The 8,142-nt window shown below is 36.7% G+C and overlaps 2 long non-coding RNA genes across 3 annotated transcripts; one reads left to right on the forward strand and one right to left on the reverse strand.

Moving 5' to 3' along the window:
- The first annotated feature begins 3,312 nt into the window (after positions 1-3,312).
- LOC110928483 lies at positions 3,313-4,898 on the forward strand. Of its 2 annotated transcripts, none has more exons than XR_002586415.2 (3): positions 3,313-3,845; positions 3,956-4,062; positions 4,308-4,898. It is a non-coding gene; the product is annotated as an uncharacterized LOC110928483 (long non-coding RNA). The 2 variants fall into 2 exon arrangements; XR_004888153.1 differs by having other exon boundaries at positions 3,314-3,845; positions 4,008-4,062.
- Positions 4,899-6,607: 1,709 nt separating this feature from the next.
- Positions 6,608-7,080, reverse strand: LOC110927476. The gene is made up of 2 exons (XR_002585653.2): positions 6,927-7,080; positions 6,608-6,843 (listed from the first exon to the last, which is right to left on the reverse strand). It is a non-coding gene; the product is annotated as an uncharacterized LOC110927476 (long non-coding RNA).
- Between the last annotated feature and the right edge of the window lie 1,062 nt (positions 7,081-8,142).

Raw genomic sequence — 8,142 nt, forward strand, 5'->3', positions numbered from 1 at the left:
GTCTATAACCAATCAGCGTGCGTCAGGTTTACCCAACCAATTTCCACGATGAACAATCGTATACTATTCATTGCTCCATTATCTCTACTCACAGCCAACGACAACCACAACAAACGTGGCCAACAACTTTCTCGCACCGGACGAGGTGTAAGCCTAAAATTAGTGATCTTCACTCCCGAGCTCCTAATGTGTCTAAGTGCTCCTCCCACGCTTGCACGCGGGAGCAACACTAGACTGGGGGACATGACGAGGTATGGTACTGGACCCGACCCGAACGGTCGGACTTTTCTGTTATTTATCACTTTTATATTAATTATATATTATTATTATTATTGTGTACTAATCCGCGAAGCCTAGCGCATTGTAGTTTATGCTACACTAGGCTGTGGGCTCGTAGAGACAACCCCTAACTGGGCTTGGCCCATTGAGGTTAGGGTTTTCCCATATCTCCTATATAAGGAGGTCTCCACCTCCTCATTATGGCATGAGATATAGGGCAACACTTTTGTAGCTGGAAATAGAGGATTCTTCCTCTACCGGCCGTCTCTACATTGCCCACCTTTCTCTCTTCTTATTTGCAGGTCTAGGATTCGGGTGAAGGAGACGAGGTGTGGCCATATCCGTATTCATCACCGTAGAAGTTCCGACCCAAACGGGTTCATGCTTCTTCAGGTATATGATGCAAAAACTCCATGAATATAAAATCCATATGCGATGATGAAATTGCTTTTGACTCTTATCTTGTTTATCTTCTTAAATATATGATTGTTCTTCATTGATTATCAAACACCCATTTCCTACACACAAAAGTCTATATAAATTGATTCAACACAAAATAGGTAAATCTGATATCCAACTTAAATACAGTCGCGTACTCAACTTTAAAAAAAAAATAATGGACGCAAGTTATTGAAAAAAAATCACGTTAAATAAAAACTAAATGGGTAAAAAATGTATATTATTTAAAGTGTAAAGGTGAAATTCGAAGTTAAAAAATTAATATAGTATAATAAAAAGAATTATGTGAGAGATAATTAAAAGCAACAATGTTTGAGTTTCTTTCATGATCATAATACGATCACAAAATTTGATATAATAACATAAAAAACAAAGTTACTACTCATCAAAGTTAATACGATTCCAGGGCGAACAATTCTAACAACTAAAGCTTCATGCCTCCATGGTTATTATGTATTAAACTAGAGATGGGCATAAAAACCGGTTCCTACCCGATTCCAGTGGACCCGACCCGGTTCCGGTTCCTACTAAATCGATTTTTATATTTCAAAACCGGTTATAATGGTACAAAATTTAAAAAAAAACAGCTTTTCAGTGGAACCGGTTCCAAACAGTAAACACCAGCTTTATCGAAATACACAGTGTAACCGGTTCCAAACAGTACTCGTAACCGGTTCCAAACAGTACCCGTAACCGGTTCCATTGTACCTGAAACCGGTTACACCGGTTCTAAAAATATTGATGTGTACCCGGGTTGTACCCGGACCCGGTTCCACTGAGAACCCGGGTCCAATCACTTGTATCCATACCCGGTTCCGGGTTAGAACCGGTTCCGGGTTTTAAGAATACCCGATTATGCCCATCTCTATATTAAACCATTAACACTTCTTCAAACACAAAACTAGACCAGATCCCACATGTCTAAAAGTTCGATTATTTGTCTCCGAACATCCTGAAGCTACATATATAGAGCCCCCTGCTCCTAAATCACTTAAGTATTGTAGAAATCATGTCTAAGAAATTCATAAAATAACCAATTCAACATCATTCATTCATTAGTTCAATAGCAAATATCAACAAAAACTTAACCAAAATGCACATAAAACCCTAACCCATTCTTGTCGGAACGGAAACAAAATCATTTGTAATGACCAGAAAACCAAGCATCAATCATCTCCATGATCAACGATCTCAAATCGTATGCGGTAAGTGTTGGTTACAGGCCCCAAACTCTACACACTCAAACTCTCACGAATGTATGTGTATAATATGCAAAGATGAGAACGTGAACAAGCTTTTGTTGTATTTAGTGGCGGACCTAGGAATTTTTTCCTGGGGGTGCGAAATATTTTCAAAGATTTTAGACTCCTAGCTGTATAAAAATATCGGTTCATAGCGGGTTGGGTCGGATCATGTAAGACAAAAGAAAATCAAACAAAAATTTATTAATCATCATACGTCAAACTTCATTACAAATTACAAACGTATTTAAAATTGTGCCCTACATGTTTTTTTTTGTTGAAATATATCCAAAATATCATCTAAAGATACTAAACACGCCATAAGTTCATTACATTCTTATTGTCCCTAACGCATATAATTTGCTCCATTAGTTCATACAACAACACTAAACACTTAAACAAAATAAACAATCATGTTCAATCATAACCATAGCCCATAACTTTCAATTATATTTTTAAACATTCAAGCCCTAATATTAAATGCTAATTACTTGTAACTAATCATTTAAACAAACAAAGCTATAAATAAAACAATAAAATCATTTAACTACAAGTCTAGAACAAAAAAAAAATTAAACCTTTACAAATCTATATTTTCTCCTAATTATCACATAAAACAAAACAAAATAAATAAATAAACCATACTAATTCTGTATTGGAATCCTGACGTAATATGGGTCGGTCTAACCGGAATTTTGTTTTTTCCGGTAAAAAAAAAGCCACCAGGTTGTGAGCAGTGGCGTCAAGTCGTTGGGAGTTTTTTTGGGGGCGTGATTTGGAAATCGAATGGGTGGATGAGTTTTGGTTATTTTATTTAGTTCAAATTTCTTTAAAAATTGATTGCAAGTTGGTCTTTGATTGGATTAAATAATTAAGTGAATAAGTGGTTAATAATTATTTTTTTCGGAATAATGGATTTTAATAATCCTAACTATTAGTCGTTGGCCGGCAACGGTCCCAACTTCAAAAATAATCAGTGGTGGTCCTACATTTTCATATTTTGTAAACCAATAGACCTTTAGTAAACCGAAAAGAATAAGAAGACAAAAAGAAATTAAGGTTCTGTTAGTAAAGGTTCATTAGTTTACAATATGTGAAAAGGTGGGACCACCACTAATTAATTTTTAAGTTGGGATCGTTGGCGGCCAACGGCTAATAGTTTAGATTATTAAAATTCATTATTCCTTTTTTTTTCTAAGTGGGGCGGTTGAAAATTTTCAAGGGTTGCGGTCGGGATTTCCGATGAAAAATAACACTAAAAAATATTTTTCATGGGTTGCGCCCGCCCACCCTTGTCTTAAGGTGGGTACGCCCCTGGTTGTATTCGATAATCAAAGAAGGGTACCTACAATACAACTATTCTATCCTATTTATAAATATAACAATTGATGAAACCTCTTAAGAACAGTTCCGGTTTCCCTGTTTTCCTGACTTACATCTGGCGGTCATTCTATATATGCTCCTGTCTTGCATTTTAAAGAGAACTGAAGGCGCCGCGGGAAGAAGTTAGAGGCCAGACAGAGAGTAGAAAGTGGTGGTCGTCGCCGGCGGTCCGTTAGTTCATAGGCTAGAGAGCCACCGCCACCGGCGGTGTGCGTCGGTCCAATTCCACCTCATCCCGTCCTTTTACAGTAAATAACGCCGTTAGGTAACGTCAGTTCGTGGTCTTCACATCAGATACCCTGATCCAATTCCACTGCCTCCTGTCCTCCACTTCCTCTCTCTTCTCTCTGTTAAGAAACGCGCTCCCTTCAATTTCGATTCCGTCCAACCCTCAGCGGAATCCACGCTTGATGCTTGTCGTCTGAACTTAGGCTCTGACATGTACGTTTCAGCAATTAGGACTCAGATTTCAATTAGTTATGGGTAAGTCTTCAACTTTGCTTCTGTAATTAGGGTTCCAATTTTAATTAGTTTTGAGTAAATCTTTACAATTTGAGGAATGGCGATTTCTATATTTACATTTATGTATTTAGATTGCATGTACGAATCGATATGCACTTTGGGTCTCACTTGGGTTGATTGTAGATTCTGCAAGTGTCTTTGCTTTTCATCTAAGATTCACCTTGGCAACGGATAGGAGGTATCAAGGGTTTTTGACACTTTATTTTTAACTTTGAATTATAATATACTCATTTAGAGGACTATCATTTTATCAATTTTATCAACCTGGTGCTGAAAGAAGGTTTGATTTTGCCCCTGTTCGTATTTGAGGAGACTGATAGTTGCATTAAAATTGAATTCAATCACATATAAAACTTGATATGGCATAAAAACCTGCATATAAGATATATTAAGAATGATAATTGCGTTTATGCCATTTCTTAGGTATAAGGAAGACAAGAGAGAAACACGAGTAAAAGGGAAAAAGGGGCCGGCCGCCAATCTTTATGCAGAGGCGCGCTGGCAATGACATCACAATCCGGACCGTACACTATGACAACTCGCTGACCAGAGGACGAGGGTTCTATTAGTGATGTCGGTTCGTTCGGTGGTACAAGCGACAATGGTTCTATTCCCATGGTCCAGGTGTTGTACGAGGTTGACTGCCTGCGGAAACTGGAATGAGAGTTTTGGTCGGTTACCGTATACCATAGCCGATCTGGCTTGAAGACGATGTCACCTGCGACATGCAACGACCGCACAGTTATGGTACACAACGACGGCGGCGACTGTTGTTGATTTCCCACGACATCTCAAGCCGATCTAGCCAAACCAGGTGACGGACAACCAGGTGACGAACAAGGTTAATAGTTAAGGGATGATGGAATGAAGATATGACAAAATGCACCTGATTGGCTAATTAATCTATTTATTTTCTTCATTAATTAATCCTGGTGAAATAATAAATGTGGATTAGTTGATCATATGATGCATTCCCGCTTCAAGTCAATAAAGTTAGACGTTTGAATGAAATTACAATACATATTTATAATATCTCACCATATCAAAATATTTTCCATTGTGATCTGTTAGTCACAGTTTTTTTTCTCCCCAGTCATTTAAAAACTTCACAGGTTCATATTTGCAGTACTCCAAGCCTGCTTAATTTAAGAATAATGAGCTTAGTTGGTTGTTGCCTTCTATAGGATTTCGTTGCGTATGTGCTCTCAAAACAATGTAGCTTATTGGGTCAATTTGATGTATGGCGTGTGTAAGGGGGGAAGCTTTATTGGGGTCGGGCCACTGATTTTTCGCTCGTAGTGTTAATTTTATCAAAAAAATTCTTGAATTTTTTCTTGTAGTGTAAATTATTGGAATTTTAAGAGTCCGGTTCATGATGGTGTTCACGGTGGTGTTTGAGTGAGGACCAACCATGGTCAAACATACTCAACCAAGTCAAAGTCGGACAATAATAAGTCAAGCATTGTCGACGGAGAGGTAAAGCCGAACCCGAGAACTTAATTAATTAATTAATTCAAGGTTATTGTTGTAACATGTATAAGCATGGGACAAACGAACAACCAACTTAATTAATTATTTAGTTCAAGGTTATTATTGTTCGAAACGCAACCGTATTTCTCAAAAGCATGTTTTTTTTGGCAATGCAAAGATAGCAAGTTAGTAATAAGGAACGGTATGTATATAGAATGAATAAGTATGCAGGTTGAAAAGGCATACACTAACAGGTTCTAACCAACTTTTGATATATAAACTCTATTCGCCGCAAGCGCAACAATTCACAGCTCCAATTCAAGTATCATTCGGTTTTTGTTCATTTTGAGTATGTATACAACTTGCAACCTTTATAGGTGACTGCTTCATTTTCCAGGGTCTCTTATCATAACAAAGAGTCGGTATAGGCATAATAGCTAATGTAAACTGAAACCCGCCGCGAAGCGCGGGCGAATTTACTAGTTTATACTAAAAAACTAAATAGCACATGCTAAAATAGATAACAAAATATCAGCAACAAACTTCACAATTCCCTCCATGATCTCCACCAATTTACTCTCTCAAACTTGACCAGTTCTTAATAACGTCCAGATTTGAGATCATGGGTATAATTCCATTATTCTAATAAGATAATTAAGTCAAACAACTCTTGACCCGTAACGAACCCACGACCCGATAACGTGCCGACCCGTGACCCGCAAACAAACCCGAATAATCCAACAGTAAGTGTCGTAGTACGAGTTTCATCCGATCTAACAGACCTTTCATATGTACTTACAAACAGCCAACCAAACCCTAAATATGGAACTTGAACTATGAGAAAACAAAATTGGGTCTTTGATGATGCTATTAGTGAGCAACGGGATGATGATTGATGAATCACATCCATTTTGATAGATTCGATCGACTTGGTAACCTAATTTTCTTGAATTTGATCCCAAATGGCAAGCAAAAGACCACCTCTCACGCTGGGTGGGGTTCTAGAGTGAACACTAGTGTATTTGCGAACTGAGTGAACAAATCCTGGCCATTGATCTACACACGTGTATGGCCAGGATCTCATCATCAAATCGTAAAATACACTAGTGTATTTCAACAGCAAATCCTGGCCATTGATCTACACACGTGTATGGCCAGGATTAGTTCACTCAGTTTGCAAGCTACACTAGTGTTTACTCTTGGACCTAATCCCATGCTTCATATCATAAGTATTCGTTAACAATAGGAATATGTGAAGTAAAGATATATTTAATCTTTATTATATGTATAGTCTTTAATAATATCAGTTACAATTATATCTTACAACTTTTTATTCTTTGACAATCATGTTCACACGTGATCGGATCATCATAGTATTTACAGCAACAAATATACGAGTTAGCATCTGGTGTTTGTTTACAACTTGGAACACAATCTTTTGGAGTTGGAACCCCAAATGCTTCCATATGACTAAGTTCATTTCTTGTACCTATAAATCTCGAAATGAAATATTAATTAGGTTGTTTATATAAAAAAGTAATACTATTTAAGGGTTATAGGTTTAGAACTTACACTGATGAGCCACAAACAACAACACAAAACTTATACTCACAACCATAACATGTGATTCCATGAACCTCATCATTATACCGGGTTTCAATTGTATTACTCCTATGAAATACAGGATGAAAGAACATAATTTATATAATATTAGAGGAGGCAATATATAAGCACAATTAGATATCATCAAATATGCATGTTTACAACTAACAATAAGTGTAGGTCTTTTAAGTCTCTCTCATTCTCTCTCTCCCCTCTCTCTCTCTCTCTCTCTAAATATATATATATATATATATATATATATATATATATAGGGATATTGGCCTCTAATAATCCCTACAAGACGTCATTGACCATTGGAAGTTCCACTTTTTTTATTCCCCCCGACAGTCTCAAGATCAGAACGAAGATACGAGTCTATTCATGTAAAACTTACCTCGAAACGGTGCTCCAAACGACTTGATTTTTGTTAATTGGAAGTTTAAACACCCGAATTGAAGCACCCTTTTCGCCGTTTGGAGTACAATTTCAAGGTAAGTTTTACATCATTCGACTCGTATCCTTTTTCAGATCAAAAGCCCTAAAACCTCATATTGTAATTCGAAAAAACTTAACTCCGTTGAGTTTTTTTTAGCTGAGGCCCAGTGGAGGAAAAATAGTTGAAAGTTGGGACTGTCAAGGGGAATAAAAAAGGTAAACTGTCAATGAACAATGACGTCTAGTAGGGATTATTAGAGGCCAATATCCCATATGTATATATAGGGTGGGGTTCTATAGTGAACGCTAGTGTATTTGTGAATTACGTGAACACTGAACAAATCCTGCATCATCAAATCGTATAATACGCTAGTATATCTTCATCATCAAATCATGACCATTGATTTACACTTGTGTATTGATAATCAATGGCTAGGATTAGTTCACTAGTGTTCACAATCAAAAAAGTTGTTCACAAATGAACCTAACCATATATATATAGGGAGAGTTATCTTAAGAACTCATATATTTTGTGTGTGAAGCGAGAACTAAGAACTTATCTCAAGACAATCTCAATTCAAAAAAAAACTAACACTTATCATTATTTATAATTAGGATATTAAATAATAAATACACATGTATTCGTAAATAAAAACAATCTCATGTGTAATTTTTTTTTATTTGGGGAATTGGCCTGTAATAATCCCACCTAAACCTTATTGGCCATTAATAATCCCACCTCTGAATATTC

This window comes from Helianthus annuus, chromosome 3, assembly GCF_002127325.2.
Source record: "Helianthus annuus cultivar XRQ/B chromosome 3, HanXRQr2.0-SUNRISE, whole genome shotgun sequence".
NCBI lineage: Eukaryota > Viridiplantae > Streptophyta > Magnoliopsida > Asterales > Asteraceae > Helianthus > Helianthus annuus.